Source organism: Myotis myotis, unplaced genomic scaffold (assembly GCF_014108235.1).
Source record: "Myotis myotis isolate mMyoMyo1 unplaced genomic scaffold, mMyoMyo1.p scaffold_m19_p_22, whole genome shotgun sequence".
Lineage (NCBI taxonomy): Eukaryota > Metazoa > Chordata > Mammalia > Chiroptera > Vespertilionidae > Myotis > Myotis myotis.
In genome coordinates, this window is record NW_023416327.1 from 6,675,456 (window position 1) to 6,693,160 (window position 17,705).

General features: G+C 61.3%; 1 long non-coding RNA gene across 1 annotated transcript; it reads right to left on the reverse strand.

Moving 5' to 3' along the window:
• Positions 1-3,710: 3,710 nt before the first annotated feature.
• LOC118679124 lies at positions 3,711-8,533 on the reverse strand. Its single transcript, XR_004975131.1, has 2 exons — positions 6,062-8,533; positions 3,711-5,742 (listed from the first exon to the last, which is right to left on the reverse strand). It is a non-coding gene; the product is annotated as an uncharacterized LOC118679124 (long non-coding RNA).
• Positions 8,534-17,705: the final 9,172 nt, after the last annotated feature.

Here is a 17,705-nt window from a genome sequence, read left to right on the forward strand (position 1 = left end):
ACCCGCCTCCCTCGGCGACTTCTTCCCCAGCAGGTGCTGTCCACCTGGGGTGTGCAGAGAGGGCACCTCCCTCCCACGTCACTGCGCAGCGTGGAAGCCCGCAGCCCTCTGTGACTCTGAGATGCGACGGGAAAGTTGGATGTGTCCCGCAAACACATCCCGTAGCTGTGCAAGGGCAGGTCCCGCTCAGAGCACACGGCGGCGGCTCCTCCACGCAGCAAGCGCTGGCGGTCTCCTGGCACCTGAGAACCCTGCCCGCGCCACTGCAGATGGGGCCCAGGGCAGCGTCAGGAGGGGCCTGGCCTGAGGTCCACAGGAGACCAGACAGTTGGGACACCTCCTGCCGCCGTGGAGAGCAGGCCCACAAGGCACCATGGAGATGGAATGTCTCCGTCTGGGTGGCTGCCGGGCAGGCTAGGAAGCCAGTGGTGCCATGGATGCCACCCCACCGCCCATCACTTTGGGTGCCTCCTTCCCTCCTCTCAACCTCATGGAGAGAGCCAGGTGTGAGCAATGGAGGACAGATAGCTGGACAAAGGCCTGGCTGGAGATGTGGGATGGGCCCCAGTGCTGGTCACATGTAGTCCTCGCTCCCTGCCTGCAGGGCAGACGGCTTGCTGCCTGTCCGGGAGGGAGGCGCTCCCGTGGGGGGCCGTGTCGAAGGGTCTCCGCACTCTCTGGGAGGTCAAGGCCTTGTCCATGCTCTGCCCCTCCCTGGGGGCAGCTCTGCTCCAAGGAAGGGCTGCTGAGACCTTCCTTTCCCCGGGCGGTCGGAGGACCTGCGGGAACGGAGTGCAGTGTCTCTGCTGTTGGGAGGAAGCCGCAGGCCTGGGTTAGCCCTGGCTCCTGTGCCCACTGTGTGTGGCCTTGGTGTCGCAGGGACAAAACTCAACTGTGACTCGCAGAGGCTGGGGCTGCTGAGCGTGGTAACCTGGGGACAGTCCTGCCTGGCACTGCAGGGCCTGTGCTGGCTGGGAAGGTGGTGTCTGGGACGGGCCTCTGGGCCTGGGGCCCATGGACAGGATGGCTGAAGCCGCAGCTGAGGGTGGAGCGTGACAGGCCTGGGCCAGGCCTGGGTCCCGTAGCTGCAAGGCCATGTCCGGGCTTTGTCCACTAGAGAGACCGCCATGGACCATGGTGTGACTGGTCACTGCGCTGGCTGGTAACAGAGCATTTAAGTGGCTTTGTGTGGCCAAGACCTTCTCTGAAGATGAAAAGCATCGTCCTCTCAGGAGGCGGCCACTCAGTCCCCGACCACGTCCGGAGCGGAGACTCCGCGTGCTGGGGGCCAGCGCCTCTGGCGGGCTGGGTGCCCCGCCTGCTGCACTTTGAACCGGGAGTTCCCAGGGCCCTCACTCAGACCTCCCAGCTCTGCAGCCCAATCTGAGCATCCACTTCTTTTTTCTTAAAGAACACCACAAATTTAAAATATATATATATATATATATATATATATATCTCAGAGAGGAAGGGAGACAGAGAGAGCTAGAAACATCAATCATAAGAAAGAATCATTGATCCCCTGCCTCCTACATGCCCCCCACTAGGGACCAAGCCCACAACCTGGGCATGTGCCCTGACTGGGAATTGAACCGTGACCTCTTGGTTCATAGGTCGAGGCTCAACCACTGAGCCACGCAGGCCGGGCTGAGCATCTAGTTCTGAAAGACGTCGTGAGGACCAGGGCTCCGTGGGATGAAGACTGACCAGGGGGGAGAGGTGTCACTCAGAGACTGGCCTCAAGTCCCTGGACAAGTGGGGGAGGTTCTAGAAGCAGACGACAGAGGCCAGGCCACTTGCGTCCATTCCATCCAGGCCAGGGCCTGGGGCGCGGGGTGCAGAGCGCGGGGCGCGGGCGTGGGGCTGGGGTGAGCCTGGCAGGAGGTTTCGAGAGCAGGAGCAGGGCTCGGGCTGAGGCCCTCCGGGTGGAGTCCGGCTCTTCCTCTCGCGCCGCGGGACGCAGGCTGGCTGCCCCTCAGTGCAGAGTGGCACTCGGCGCTTGGTGGCTTGGGACTTTACATTGTATATTAAACCCAGGGCCGAGAGCATAGAAAGGACTTCATCAGTTCCTCTGTCTCCTTTTATGGAACTGGGGTGCCCGGTGGAGCTGGGCATAGGAAGAAGGTGAGGGCTTGGTCACCAGAACCAGGGGTCTGTGGGGACAGCCTGCTGCCTCAGGGCTCTGCCCACAGGCCGGGCCAGGCAGGTAAGCCAGGATGTCTGTGGAATGGGCCATGTCACCACCTCAGATTCCCTCCTGTTCCCACCCACCTGCTCTGCACCCGACCCCTCGCCTCTGTGGATGCCACCACCTCCAGCACCTGGCCTCTGACCTCCTCCTCCCCCTTTCGCCTGGGAACCTGCCAGGAGCTGCTCCTGCAGGCCCCAGCCTGACAGGGCGGGCAGGCCCAGCATGGCTGAGCCAATAGCCTGGGGCCCTTAAGCTCCCTCTGACTGAGGTAGGCTGGTCCCAGCACGCAGGGCGGCTGTGCACAGGGGTGCGGGCCAAGGGCCTGCAGCGAGGCTGGTGCAGGGCAGCCAGCGCCTGGCTTTGGGAGGAACGGAGAGCTTTGTCCAGGCGTTGTTCACCCACAGCCTTCGTGCTGGCTGTTCGCACGCGCAGTGTCACGAGCTGCACAGCGGCTGATGGCCGTGTGTGGGGCTGACCTGACTGGTGTTCTACGTCATGCACAGCACTGTGCTCGGTGCTGCTTTCAGCGGAGACCTAGAGCCCGCAGGGCACAGAGGAGCAGACCAGAGCGCCAGGGGGTCGCTGTGCCCAGGCCACCGGCTAGTAGGGAGTCATGTATTCGCCTTTGCACTCCACAGGTGCTTAGTGCGTGTTTGTTAGGCTCCACGAGTAGTGGCTGACATTGCCGTGTACCCCACCCCCGGTTCACCAGTGCCTGTTTTTCGGGGGACTGTTTGGGATCAGTGGGGCAGGGTCTACTCCTGGGGCAGGGCTTGGTGTCACACTGTGCCTGGGACCCAGAGCCAACCGTGGGTGTGGCCAGGTGGGGGGGGCAGGTTTGAGGAGGGCCTCTCACCTGCCACCTGGGAAGGTATTTCGCCCCTAGCCTTCCTCGGCTTGGCAAGAAGAGCGAAGTGATTCACTTCTTGATGGAATGCGTGCGATAGGCTCAGCGCCCCGAGTGAAAGATTGTTAGAAAAAGAAAACAGCAGCCGAAACCGGTTTGGCTCGGTGGATGGAGCGTCGGCCTGCGGACTGAAGGGTCCCGGGTTTGATTCCGGTCAGGGGCATGTACCTGGGTTGCGGGCATATCCCCAGTGGGAGATGAGCAGGAGCAGCTGATTGATGTTTCTCTCTCATCGATGTTTCTGACTCTCTGTCTCTCTCCCCTCCTCTCTGTGGAAAATCAATAAAATATATTTTGGAAAAAAAAAAGAAAAAAAAAAAAAAGAAAAAGAAAACAGCAGCACCGTCCCCTCGCTGAGGGCGTGCGTGTGGCATCCTGCTCTGTTGCTACTCGCTGGGGCCTCAGGCATGGCTTTGCTCTGTGGGGGATGTTTGCCATTTTTCTTTGTATGTTGTATTTTATTTATTTATTTTATGTAGGAAAACAATAGTGTTTTTTAAAATTAAATTTATTGGATTGACAATGGTTAATAAAATTATATAGGTTTTATTAAAATTATATGGGTTTCATCTGTATATTGCATTGTGTTTGTATCTTTTAACCTTCTCAGAATATTTTTTTAAAAGATTTTTTATTGATTTTTAGAGAGAGAGGAAGGAAGAGGCAGAGAGGGATAGAAACATCAATGATGAGAGAGAATCATTGATTGGCTGCCTCCTGGCCGCCCCCTACCAGTGATCCAGCCTGTGACACGGGCGTGTGCCCTGACAAGGAATCGAATGGGCAACCTCCTGGTGCACGGGATGATGCTCTACCCACTGAGCCACACCGGCCAGGATTCTCGGAATATTTAATAGGAGCTGGTAAATGGAGCCTATTCCATCTTTGTGGAGTTCTCAGCTAACCACCTCCACCCCCAGGACCGCGAGCTGCCCGGGTGCTGGTGCTGAGCTGCACTGTCCCCCCTGCCACCTGTGCAGTGGGGTGAGGAGCCCGGGCTCCGCACCAGAGACTTAGCTCTGACCCCAACTCTCTGTGCGGCTTATTGTGTCTCAGCGCTGGAGGCTGATGTCCCCGATGGCGGGGTCAGCCCCCCCGGACCGCTCCAGCGCAGGACCCTGCGGCCTTCCCGCCTCTGGGTGTCCAGCACCCTCGGAGCCGGGGCTGCAGCAGCCTCTCCTCTCACAGCGCCTCCCCTCCTGCTGTCTTGGTCCAGACCGCTCCTCTGGACATCGCACCAGGCCCACCCTAGCGGCCTCACTGTAACTGATTTTCCCTGCGAAGGCCTGAGTCCCAGCTCAGGCCACATTGTGAGGCAGCAGCTGGGGCCCAGCTTGCCTGCTTTTTGGTTGCGGGGAAGGAGACACGCGGAGAGCCCTGTGCTCCTTCGACAGCTTCCTCGATGTCTGCTCACCTCAGCGTCCCTCGCTGAGAAGGGGCTGCCAGCACATACAGCACTGAAGGCGCAGGGCGGCGGGATGAGGGCTTAGTCCCGGGGACCCAGTGCATGATGGAGCCGGGCACTGACTGGCGGTGAGTGGCTGCGAGGAGAGCAGCCAGCACCGCGGCCTCGTCTCTCAGCGGCAGAATCCACGCTGCGGCTCTGAAGCTGCTGGGAGCCCACGCGGGCCTGGGCCCAGGACAGCTCCACGGAGAGGCGAGCCCTCCGCACCGCCGGCCGCACAGCTGCGGGGACCGGGCAGCCCCAGGGGCACCTGCTGGGTTTGGAAGTGCTTTTCTCCATCTGCTTCTTCGGAACTGTTGTCACACAGCAGGCGCGGGTGCTGTGGGAGGGGCTGCACCCCCAGGCAGCTCCTCACGGGGGACCAGTGCCAGTCTCGGCCTCGTCCTGCCCACGGTCTGCGGAGCTGTGACCCTCCACGAGAGCAAAGCACACGCGGCCTCGTCCTGCCCACGGTCTGCGGAGCTGTGACCCTCCACGAGAGCAAAGCACACGATGGTCTAATGAGCGCCAGCGATGTGTTCTCTTAGCTCCACTCACCTTTGGCCAAAGATGCCCCCAAAGCTTGACCAACAGCTTGTCTTGTTGGGGGGGGGGGAGGCGGGGCTTGGCGGGCTCCTCTGCTTCCCTGCCCTGCGGAGCCCAGCTCCCAGCTCGGGGCTCAGACCCACAGAGGACCAACCCCGCTGGCTGGATCCTAGAGAAGCCAGCACACCCCCCAGCGCAGCAGGGCTACGGGACAGGCTGGGACTGGGGTTCCTCAGTGCCCTTCCCAGGACTGACCCCTCGGGGACAGGCGAGGAGGCGGCGGCTGGGCACGCCTGCCTGTGGGAGCCCAGCAGTGACCTTTTAGTCACTTTGTCACTGACTAGTGTCCAGGAGGGCGTCGGGGTCCTCATCTCTGAGGCAGAGCTAGGGTGGGTGAGCGGGAGAGGCATGGACCGGGGTCGGGTAGAGCCCGTCTGCCACCTGCCGGACTCGCAGGCTCCGAGAAGCAGATGCCCTGAGTTGCTGGGATGTAGACACTAAAAGGAGGGGGCGGGGTGGTGTGCAGCCGGCCCTGGAAGTGGGCCCGGGCCGCCAGAGGCTCTGAACCGAGACGCCGGAGCCAGTCATCGCGATCCGTTGTCAGTGCCCCCTCACGGTGCGGGTGCGCCCGCCTTTCGTGGTGCGTCACGGTACCTGCAGGAAACGGTTTCTCACTTAGCAGCCCGTTCGATATGGGGTCAGGGCACGTCTCACCGAGTCCTGTTCCCAGGCGTCAGCATGTTTGACGCGGCTTTTCCTGGAGTGGGGCAGCCAGGTGGCGGCTGGGACGCCCAGGGCAGTGGGCTGATGCCCTGCGGACTCTGGGCAGGGTGGGGAGTGCTGGCTGCTGGGACCACACCCGGAACTGGCATTTGAAGGGCTCTGGGGGTGAGAGGCTGTCCTGTGCGGGGAGCCTGCGTGCTGGGTAGGCTTAGCCAGCGTCTGGCGGTTATGAATCCACACTCTCGCTCACATCTTTGTTGCGGTCCTGTCCCTCTGGGGAAGGTGGGCTCTCAGGTGCCGGCAGTGACGAGTGGCTGTGGCCGCGCTGAGCCCGCAGGAAACCGAGTCTGAGCCCCGCGGGGCCTGGGCCGCAGGAGCCGCCGCTGTCTCTGTCTGACGCCTTCAGTGTGTCAGCCCGGGAGTCCGTCCAGCACTTGCTTCTCTCCCTGCAGGAGCCAGACTCAGCCCCAGGGAGCGGGCGGCGACTGCCAGCCCCCAGGGCAGCGCTGGGGCCTGGGCTCAGCGCCAGGGGCGATCCTCCCGCGCAGCCTGGGCTGGCTGGGGGTCAGGGACCACTTTTTAATAAGCCCCCTTTCTCAGGAGTCCAAAGGCCATTTAACAACTCAGCTACTGTGGCTGTTTCCAGCAGGAGCGCTGGGGCAGCTCACTGGGTGGTGGGCACCGCGCTGCAGGGGAGTCTCCGTGTCTCTGCGAGGCGGGCGGCCTCCGCGAGGGGCGGTGCTGAGGGCTGGCTCTGGGCGCGGACGGCCCAGGGGTCTCTGCCGCCTCCTGTCACAGAGATGGAGCGGCTTGGCGAGGGGGAAGGGGGAGGCTCACGGTGGGGCGGCACCCCAGCTCTGGGCCAGGAGGAAGACTGGCACTAAGGCAGCGGGAGTGCATGGAGGTCGTCATGATCTGGGTTCTTCTCTCTCAGCGGGGCCCAGGCTGGAAAGCGAGCCACGTCCCCCCCCCGCTACCCTGGGGCACTGAGCGGGAGCTGGGCGCAGAGCGCTGGGGTGGACAGTGCCCCCGGGAGCACCGGGACTCCCCTCCGAGGACTGGGTTCTCCACCCTCCCACCCGCACCGTGCATGCTGCCTGCGCCCTGTAGCGCAGCCATGCCCCGGCACTGGCTGTCCCAGGTGAAGGGCAAGGGCAAGGCTGAGGGAGGAGGACACCCATCCCCTCAGGGGAGACAGTGGGCCCAGGGAGGGAAGGCTTGCGGCTGGAGGAGCGGGTGGGCTGGGCTGGGCGCCCCGGGGCAGAGTGGCACAAGGGGACCCGCTTCCCGCTGCCCTCCCACCCGCTCCGGGTTCTGTGGGAGGTTGGTGGGAGTGGGCGGCCCTCGGTGTCCTGGGCCCTTGGCATCCCCATCCCTGCCCAAGGTCCCGCTGACAGCCAGGGCGAGGAGGAGGGAGCGGAAGGAAGGCTGGAAGAAAGCCTCCACCACAGCTGGGATTTCCTCTGCACTGAACACAAAACGCACCCTCTCCCGCGGACCTCGGAAGCGCCACGCGCCCCTGGCCTGCCCCGTGGAGGCGCCCCAAGCCCTGGGTGCTGTGCCCACAGCCCGGCCACGCTGACCCCGCCTGCTGCGCAGGCCACGAGGCACACAGCGCGGCCGCAGGACTGGGGAGCCATGGAAGCTGAGGACCGGCCTAAACACGCCCCTCAGTCCCTGGCACCCACGGGGATTACCCCTGGGGCTCAGATGTGGTGAAATGAGGGATTTTCAGGGTTCATCATGGGGCCCTGGGAGAGGGGCCAGGCGGGGAAGGCCCCGCCGCGTGCAGGAAAGCCGCGTGCAGGCGGGTGGTCGGGCGGCCGCGGGGAGGACACGCTGTGCGGCTGGGAAAGGTAGGAAGCGTTCTGCCCGGAGCCTCCGGGAGGACCAGCACTGCCCACGCCCGGTCAGCGCCGAGCCGCCAGCCTGGCCGCGGACGGACCGGGCGGGAGCGCGGGTTGGTGCTGTGTGAGCCGCGCTGGCGGTGGTTTGTGGCAGCAGCACGAGGACCCCATGCAGAACGGCTCACCGCCTTCTCTGCACACCGACGAGCCCTTGCCGCCCAGGTTTCCCTCTGGCGTTGGTACTTGACTCACTAATAGGGAGGGAAGGCCGCTCTCCTGCTCTGGGACGCAGACCTGCCTCCGCTGCGGCCGGCTGACCATGGCAGGCCGCAGACCTTCCCATTCTACAGGTCTGATTGCCAAGCTGACCTTATGGCCTTAACGAGCACATGCTGCCTCGCAGGCCCAGGGAAGGCCGGGCTGAAAACCGGCCCCAGGGAGGGCCGGAAGGCGGGGAAGAGGCGGCCACTCCGATGCCAGTTGGGAGAGTTGCGTAAGGAAACTTGGTAAGTGAGGTGCGTGTGGGGTGGCTGCGGACGAAACGGGTCCCCATGCTGCCTAGCAGGTGCCAAAGGCCTGTCCAGGGCAGGAAGGAGAAGGCCGCGGCGCCCGAGGCGTGTCGCAAGGCACCGGAAACTGCTTCGCTCTCTGGCCAGGTCGGCCAGGACAGCCAGGAACCAGCATGTAGAGGGAGGCGGGAGGGCGCAGGTTCCCGTCAGAACCAACAGCAGTGAGGCTCCACCGCCAGGGAGGTCTGCGGTCAGCAGCCTCCGCTCTGGCCCGGGGCTGCCGGGGCGCAGACAGCGGCCCTGCCCGGAGCAGCCTCCTCACACTGCACCTTCTTTTCTTTTTGAATTTCTCTTTCTTGTTGGAAGCATGACAGGTGCCCCCCCCCCCACCCTCCCAGGGCCCCTCCCCCCACTCCCTTGCTCTCTCTGGTCTGATACAAGTGAGTGAGTCTGTGGGGACAAGGAGAGAGGCGGCTCATAAAGCCAGAGGGAGCAGTCCCTGCGACAGCACATGGCAGGCCAGCGCAGCCCTCCCCGCTCCTGCCTGCTCCGCCCGCCTCTGGCCTCACATCAGGAGGGAAGGGTTGGAATCTGGCCACAGGGTTTTCTGAGGATTCCGCTGATTTCTGAGCATCAGCAGGTTTGGGAAAGACCTGGGTCTAAACACTGCAGCCTCATTGCTTCCATCCTTGCAGTAAGCGTCCTGGGTGACTTTCAACTCAACCCTCAGAGGATTTCAGATATTTCGGAACATCCCGTGCCCGGTCTCCTTCTCAGGAGCTGGTGGGGAAATGTGCTGAGGGCGGCCGGGCGGGGAATGCGGGAAGGTGGCCACCGCTCCCCGGGGAGGCAGACGCTGCGGCTGCTGGGGGTGAGGCGGGAGGGGCCTGTTCACACAGTCCCTGGTGGCGGAGGGGAGAGTTGGTAAGCGAGGTGCGGCTGAGGTGAAGTTATGTAAATTCCTCTTTCGGGATCACAAGACCAGCAGTTACGCCTCAGTGCGGCCGGAGGCAGATTGCGTGATCTCACTTCCTCTGCTCGGCCGCGCCGAGCTGTGGGCGGCCTGTGCCGTTCAGTGAGCAGGGTCCCAGCGGAGGCGGGCCAGGCGCACGGAGCATCTGACGCCTCTGAGGGCAGCGAGGCCTCGGCCATTCGCATGCCCTATATCCTGGGATGACGACGGTATTTTGTGAGACTTTCCTGCTGGGGTGAATTCACACCTTTGAAACTTACTTGGCTTGACCCCAGGCTATAGCTTCTTCTTCAATCTTACCATAACGCAATTATGGAACAAATACAGATGTTCCCCCGGTCCTTGGAAAGAGAATACACGTGGATACAATGTGACGTTTACCCCTGCTCAACGCTCCATCTCGGGGGTGTTCACAGATCCATCAGCGTGTACCCCGTCACGACGTGACAGACCCACTCATACCGCTCCCGCACCCGTGGCCCCTCAGTGCTCTTTCCGGAACGCGGTGCTGGCTTTGGCCGCCTCTGAGTTTCCATCTGGATTCAGCACTGCTTCTCTCGGGCTGCGTTTTCCTCGTTCGCCAAAGGTGAGCCGAGGCTCTGGGTCCTTGGGCTTCAGCCCGCAGTCCGGGTCTGAGTTCCCGTTTCCTCGGAAAGAGCCCCTGCATCCGCTTTTCACCAGCAGAGCCTCAGCACCGAGCACATCGGGGTGGGCGCAGGGCCTCCCTCAGCGCGTGAGGGGCATCCCGTCCGCCCCGACAAGCCCCTCCGCCCTTCGAATTCCACGGAAGGAGGGGGGATGGCGGGGGTGGGGGAAGGGGAGCAGGAGCTGTCAGAGCCGCTCTGAGGGAAGCCTGGAGACACATGAGTTGTACAGACATGACCTAGAACCAAACTCTCATGTTCAGAGTACAAGCTCTCAGTCAGGCAAATCCAGGTGGAAATGAAGATTTAAAAATCACCCCCTTCCTTCAGTTAGCAATGGACGTCCTGTAAACAGGACGCCAGGATCGGGCACCTTCCTTCACCCCCAGGAGGCCCAGGGGACCCCGGCCACCCACTGCGAGGCCGAACATCCCCCTCACAGGGCCGGCCGGGGAAGCACAGCCACGGAGCACCGCCTCGCCTCGCCTCGCCTCGCCTCGCGGCTGGAGGGACGCAGTCTCAGCGAGTCACAGAAAATAGGGAAGCTCACGCACTTGCCTTGGCCACTTCCCCATCTGAGTGAGGCGCATCAGCACGAGCAGCTCCCTGCCAGGAGGGAAAAGGTGTGTCCACGCCACCGCCGCGGGCAGAGAGCGACACAGGCGATTAGGAAACCCGGGAGGACGAGGATATATATCCTGACCCGACGCTGAGCTTCACCCAGGCGAAAGCCAGGCCTGGCAGCCTTCCCGGACGGAACGGAGGAGAAGCCACAGGTGGAAACGCAGCTGCAGGTAAGTCGGAGAGAGTGAGCGGGCTGGAGCGCTGGGCGGCAGGACACAGGGTGCCGCCTGTGGAGGGCCCTCGGGCGGCTTCCCGCTGCCGCTGGACCCAGGTGCTCCTGGGTGACCTGCCTCGCTGTGTGCAGGTGACCATGGCTCTGGGCCGGCAGCTCTCTCTGCCCCCGGCCCAGGGGCATCTGACACCTCCTGCGAGAGAAGCTGCCGGGCCAGCGCTCGGGTTCGGTCAGAGGGAAGGAGCTGCGGGACAGGTCCCACCGAGGAGGCCCTGCCGCGGGGCTCACACGGGACCCAGACTTCCCTCTTCGGCGGGGTTGTGGGGTTTTCTGCGGGGCCTGTCTTCTCTTTAAAGTAAGTACAGCTTTTCTGACCCGCACGCCCGCTGGCTGAAACCAGCTCACGGGTTGTCTTGGGAAAATGTGAGCCCCGAGGCCAGAGGTTTTGCCTCTGATGAGCAGTACGATGTCCTGTCTGTGTTCATAAAGGGGCTGTCTGAAATAGGCTGTACATCAGTGCAGGAGCGTCATTGCAGGAGTCACCCACCCAGGCCAGCGGCTTGCCAGTAATGAGCAGCCAGGAGGGTTAAGCTTACCTTGCTTCATGCTCATGAGATAATAATAAAACTGGGCACGATTCTTTAAAAACACTTTTACCCCCCAATTATCATGAAATTAATGACACAATTTACTTTTACCCTCCCTGTGCCTTAGTTTCCCCATCTGTTCAGAGTGATCTGGAGGAGGAGGGCCTCAGGACTCGGGAAGCAGGAGGGTGGCCCTGGCCCGAGGCAGGTGCTGCAGACGCACTTGTGCTCACCATGAGACACCCCCCTCCCCCCCTTCGCCCCCCCCCCCGGAGCCCACTCCCCTGCAGCGGCGGGGGGGGGGGGGCCCAGCTTGCCATCATCTCATCGTCTCTGCAGGGCCCCTTCTATAGCCTGAGGCAGTGCAGCGGCTGGCTCCCTGCCCCCAGCGGGGGTCTGCCTGCTACGCCCCCTTCGCGCCCACCCCCCCAGCAGGCATCCCACCCACTGCGCTTGCCCTCTCCCTGGCCTGCTTTTCTGGGCTCTGCCTTCCCAAGAGAACAGAGGGTTCCTTGCCACCAGGTCGGTGAGGAATAAAGGGAGCCCTTGCCTTGAGCTTCACCGCACGTGGTCTTGTCTGCTTCAGGTGCCTTTCGGCCCCTGTGACTGTCCTACAGGCGAGAAGGAGGCCTCTGTCTGCTTGCTCCTGGGTGGCCTGGGAGCGTCTTCCAGGCCCTGAAGCAGGCCTTCCCCTCAGCAGCCCACTCCCACCGACCTCCAAAGGCCAACCCTGGACCACAAACAATGAGGGGCACAGAGGATTCACAGGCCCCTCCCCCCCTCCGGGCCCTCCCCCGCCCCAGGATTGCAGTCGGCCTCTGGTGATGAAGGACTGAGTGGTGCAAGGGGCACAGATGTGGGTTGTCTTTCTATGTGGTCACTCCCTGCTCTCTCTATAGGGACCCTTGATCATGACCTGCTCTCTTGATGGGACATCTGGGGACACTTAGGCCAGCGATTCTGAAACCTGACCTGTAGCATCACCTGAAGGGCTTGCTACAGCACAGTCTGGGCCCTGTCGGACGTACTGACTCTGTGTGTGTGCATGCGTGTGTGCACGTGTGTGTGCACGTGTGTGCGTGCCCATGTGTGCATGCCTGTGTGTGTATGCACACATGTGCGCGCACACGTGCGGCCGGGACTTGCATCTCTAACTCCCAAGGCAATGCAGATGCTGGTCTGGGAGCCACTTTGAGAACCACGTCCTTGGGAATAAGACGAGGTCTCACGTCCAGTGGCAAACCTACGAGTTATTCAAGGACCAAAGCCTTGGAGGCCGTTTGGAAACAGAACTCACAGAGCGCGTCCACGGCCCGACGTGAGTGCTGGAGAGGGGGCTGAAGCAGGTTATTCTGTGTGACAGATGGAGAAGCAGGCTCAGCAGGCACAGCTGAGCCCATCCGCGTCTGAAACTTGGCCTCAGCGTCATCGGTTCTGTCCTCTGCCCACAGAGTGCTGCTTAAGGGAGGAGGACGGCAGAGGGTGGGAAGGGTGGAAGTCTGTGGCCAGCTGATGGGCCGGTCCCCGTGGGGCCGTGAGGAATGCAGTGACGGGTAGATGTGGGTTCTCTTGCCCCTCAGAGACCCTGCGCCAGTGACTCTCGGCCTGTGAGCATTAGAACTGCCCGGGAGCTTTCATAAACCTGTGCCAGGGCCCTGGACGTCGGGGGCTTGGGGTTGGAGTCAGGCATCAGTGCATCGAGGCCGAGCCACTGCCTGCTGCACCGCTCACCCTCCTCCCTGAGACTTATTCTCCTTCCAAACCTGTGCTCTGTCCTGTCGTCTGTGTGATGGTTCTCTGGGAATAAATGGGCATTAGACTCACCAGTAGCACAATCGAGAGAGAAGTCTGAGAAGCTGTAATCAGGCCCCTGCAAGCGTTTCTGACACATGCTCTAGCGAAGAGCCTCTGTTTCACAGTGAGCATGAATACTTTCCTACAGGCAGGAGGCAAATGGTTGTGGCACTTGACTTTGGGGCAAAGAGCCAGTTTAAGACGTGGCTGTTGCCTTGCTATTTGGCTTAGAAACATAACTTTATGTTTCTAGACGCTAGTTTCACTCATCAGAAGAAAAGGGTGGGCTAGAGAGCAGGGTTCTTAGTTACTTTTAAGAATCTCTGGAAGGTAGCCACACCCCAAATGTGCCTGCCATGCCAAGAGGAAATTTAAGAATACGTGGACTTCACTGGGACTGCAGACGCGAGTCCACCCGGAGGCCTGCGGGCCGGGCCTGTGGCCAGCCGATGGGCCCGCCCTCGGACGGGATGGTCTGTGGAAAGGAGCACGACGCTGCGGCTGAATGATCCATATTTACAGGTGGGATTGGCCCGAATCCCAGTTTGTTAGCTCAACACCTGGTCGTACAACCCTCAGCTGAAGGATGAGGCCCGAACCCGGCCCACCACTGCTCTTTGTGCTCCCTAGGCCTCAGGACTCCGCCCCCAGAGCCAATGACATGGTCCCACGGCGCTTGGAGTTCTCTAACATTTGTAAGCCTCACCGTCTTCATCTCTTAAAACAAAAATAATAGCATGTAGTTCATAAAATGCTGGGGAAATGAAAAGAAATAATACATTTTCAAACTTCGCCTGCTCTCTGGTGGAAGGTCAGTGTTAGCTGTCATCCCCATCTTCAACATCCTCACAGCATCAGCACCATGGTCGTCATCACCGTCAGACCCTGAGGCTCTTTCAGAAGCTGCTCGCGGCTCACTCCATGTGCCCGCTTTACTTGAGAATAAGCCAATCCTGCCCTAGCGGGGTGGCTCAGTGGATAGAGCATAGAGCGTCGGCCTGCGGACTGAAGGGTCCCAGGTTTGATTCCGGTCAAGGGTACATACCTTGGTTGCAGGCACATCCCCGGCTCTGGTCAGGGCACATGCGGGAGGCAACCAGTCGATATGCTTCTCTCACATCAATGTTTCCCTCTCTCCGTTGCTTCTCCTCCCTAAAAATCAATGGAAAAGTATCCTTGCATGAGGATTAACAAAAATAAATAACTAAGCCAATCCTAGCGGCAGTGCTCCTCGACCCCAGGTCTTGTTGACGTGCAGATGGCTCTGACTCGCCAGGTCAGTGGAGCCTGAGCCTTGGCGCTTCTCACGGTGATGTCCGTGCTGCAGGGCTGCAGGCGAGGTGCTCTTGTTTAGGAGCAAAGAAGGGGTCAGTGCAAAGCTGTGGATGACCCTGCACTTCCTGGCGCTTCTGTTCCCCCGAGCATTTCCCTCAATGTCTGGAAGAGGCAGAATTTGAAGCTGACCCCATGGCTGGTCTAAGCCCCTCCCTTGAGCAAGGGTGGGTGTATGACTAGGATGGGCTGTCCCGTGCTTGACCAGGTCACCTGCTGGGGCAAGGGGAAGGAATTCTGCAGGTGTAATTTAGGTCCCCAGGCGGTTGACTTGACATTAATAAAAGGAAGACCATCTGGGTGTGTGTGAGCAGCCAGTGGGCTCCATAGATGAAGGCCTAGAGGTCAGAGTCGAGAGACCCGAGATGTGAAGCAGCATCTGGTGTCCTGTTGAGCTGGAGGCGACAGCTGGCCGAGTGGGGAGGCCCTGGGGCAGGAAGTGGCGACCTCCAGGTAGATGACAGCACAGAGCTGTCAGCAGCGTGCGCACTTGGGAAAGGACCCTGAGGCTGAAGTCAGTCTGAGTCCAACCCCCATCCAAGCTGAGGCCAGACGCCCACCCCCAGCAATGTGAGCTCAGCGGTGGGTGTGGCGTGAAGCCACTGAGTGCGTGGCAGTTGACTACACAGCAATAGAAAACACGTCTGAGGCCCAGCTCTGCCCTTTGACCTCTGTGCATGCCAGTCCGTTATTCTGCAGTGATAACCTCAGTAGCTCAATAGAGCACAGTGGCTGGCTCATGCTCCATGTTGCCAGCGGTCAGCGTGTCAGGCTGATGGCGCTGGGGCCTTACAAGGCTGGTGCCAGAAGACAGCCTGCAGGGCTCTGCCGGCCTCGGTGGCTGTGACATGTGTGCTGTCCCGGACAGCAGGAAGCAGTGCGTGGGCCGTGGATAGAGAGGACCTCAGCCTCCTGGCAGCACGGCCTGCCACCCTGTGTGACAAACAAGGCTCAGGGCTCACGGTGGCCGCAGAACGGGCTGGGGGAGGGCGCCAGGAGAGAAGTGGCTCAGCCTGATCACCGTCATGCGGCCATGCCACCTGTGCAGAGAAATGGGCTCCTGTGTGTGCCCCCAAACAGGAGAATTCCAGATATTGGTGACATGATTCTCTACCACTTCGCGTGGCTCGGGAGGTCGGTTGAGGGGCAGGGGAGCAGCCTGGCTCTCAGACGGCCAGTGCCAGGGAGCTGTTCTTACCACCAGGGAGCAGGCTGGCTGGCATGGGCGAGCTGAGAGAAGCCCGAGGGCCAGCGAGGGAACGCCGCCTTGCCCAGGCCCGGGTAGAGCGCACGTTTTCTTGGCGGGGCTTTCTGGGGCGGTGGAAACCCAGGAAGCCTAGTCTGTCTTCAGGCCAAAGATGGCCTCCCTGCAGCACGGGGTTCCCCACCCAGTGCAGATCCAACTCAGGGGGCTTCTACCTTTTATTTTTGTGTGTGAGCTTGACTTCTCTCTCATGGCCACGCCGGACACAGGACAGGGGATGCTGCTGCCTCAATGGCCCTCGGAGGCCAGGCCGTTCCGGTGGGCACGTCACCCGGAGGGTAAAGACGACCTGCTGGTGTAAAAAGAAATGCCATCTGCTTGGCGCTGTAACACTTTTGGAAGGAAATCTTAGTGAGATGCATGTAGTATGGTCAAAATTTATTCTCACTGCGGATCAAAGCCACAAGAGTTACCTTGACTAACTCTTCTAATAAGAGTCTCCTGAGGCCCCTTTTCATCAGGAAAAAGGAGGTAAACCTACCAGTACACGCTGCCCCCTCTTGATGGGCTCAGTGGGCCTCTCTCGGAACTGCTGTCCCTTCCGGGGAGAAGCTCGGTCTTTCAGTTTCTCACCTCGCACCCTCTTCCAGCCAGGAAGGCACCTGAGCACAGGGGAGGCTGTGTCCCCAGGCGTGAGGGGCAGTGGCTAGTCCCCTGCTGGCCTGTGGGTCTTTCCTGGCTCCCACGGAGAGGCGCCTGGACCTGGCCATCGTGGGTGTTGGAATCTGCTGCTGGGAAAACCCATCGTCTGCCTTTCAGCCCAGTCAGAGCCAATGACGTGGCCCTCTCCACATGGTCCCACGGTGCCTCCTGGCTCCACAGGCCCTCACATCTTGGCTGTGCCATCATTTCTCCCGCATGGACTGGCCACCGGTGCCAGTGATACTCAAAATGTTTACCAGCCGCAGGCGAAGCGCCGCCCGTCAGCACAGGGGCCACGCGGACCACGGGGAGCAGGGTGCCGGGGTGGCGGAGGGTGGAGAGTCGGGGCCTATGCGGCTATTCACCAGCCGGTAAGCACGGTTCCAGTCGGCCGCACGGCTCCTTGCCGACTGCGTGCCCTCAGCCTCAGCTTCAGGGCGTCTCGCTCCTCATCGCCAGGCTGGTCTCCTGCACGGGAGGCCCAGGGGAGCAGCTGGACCCTCTCCTTGTTGGCGAAGACCCGAGGCTAGCAGGGGGCTGACTCAGACCCTCGCCCTCCCTCGCCAGGCCGCCTCGCCCTCCTCCCTCGTGGCCTTGGCTCACGGCTCCTGTTTGCTGCAGCGGGATCCCCAGAGAGCAGACCAAGAGCAGGAGAAAGCGCCTCTGCCGCCAGCGCCTCCTCTTCTACTTTTGCAGTTTCTGAGCCCAGAAGAGGGAGAAGCATCTGCCCGCGTCCTCTTGCGTCTTCCCTCCTTCACGCTGGAGCCCAGAGCCTTCTCCTCGACTTCCCTTCCTGCCGGGAATGGACACCACGTCCATCCACTTCCTCCCTCCTTCTGGCTGCGCTCCCCCTTCCTGGGGCCGCGGTGGCAGAAGCAGCGGAGGCAGTGAAGGTGCTGTCACATTATTACTCATGGCTAGTGCCGACACTGTCCCCTCCTAGGCGCAGGCTTTGGACAGAAGTTCCCCTGCTCTTCATGGCTCGGGCTCCTTACGCACCAGCTGTCTGTGCCGACACCCTGACCCCCCAACCCCCGGAGGGCACCGTGAGGAGGGGGCCCTCTGTGTCTGCTCTGAAGGCCTGAACTCCCGTGGCCTTCGGCTCTTGCATCTGTCCTTGCAGTTTTCCTGTCTCCCTGTTACTGTCCATTGGCGGCCTCTTCTCTGTGTTTCTTCGCCAGTCCTGTCCCGGCTCCCATTTGCTGCCTCGAATCTGCTCTGGATTGAGCATTTCTGGTCGCCCATCGCGCATAACAATGGCTGCTCAAGTGAGTCGCTTAAACACACCTTTATTCTAACTCACATTTTCTGTATGTCATGAATTTGCGGGGGCTCAGCTGGGCGACCCTTCTGCGCCACGGGGTCCTGCTGAGTTCAAACAGTGGTTCTCGGTGGGCAGTCTGCTGGCGGCACTGCTGGTGCCTCTGGGGGGCGTCCTGGGGGCTGTGTGCGAGCGGGGAGTCCCTCGCAGCACGCCCCGGTTCCCTTCACAAGTGGCTGGTTCCC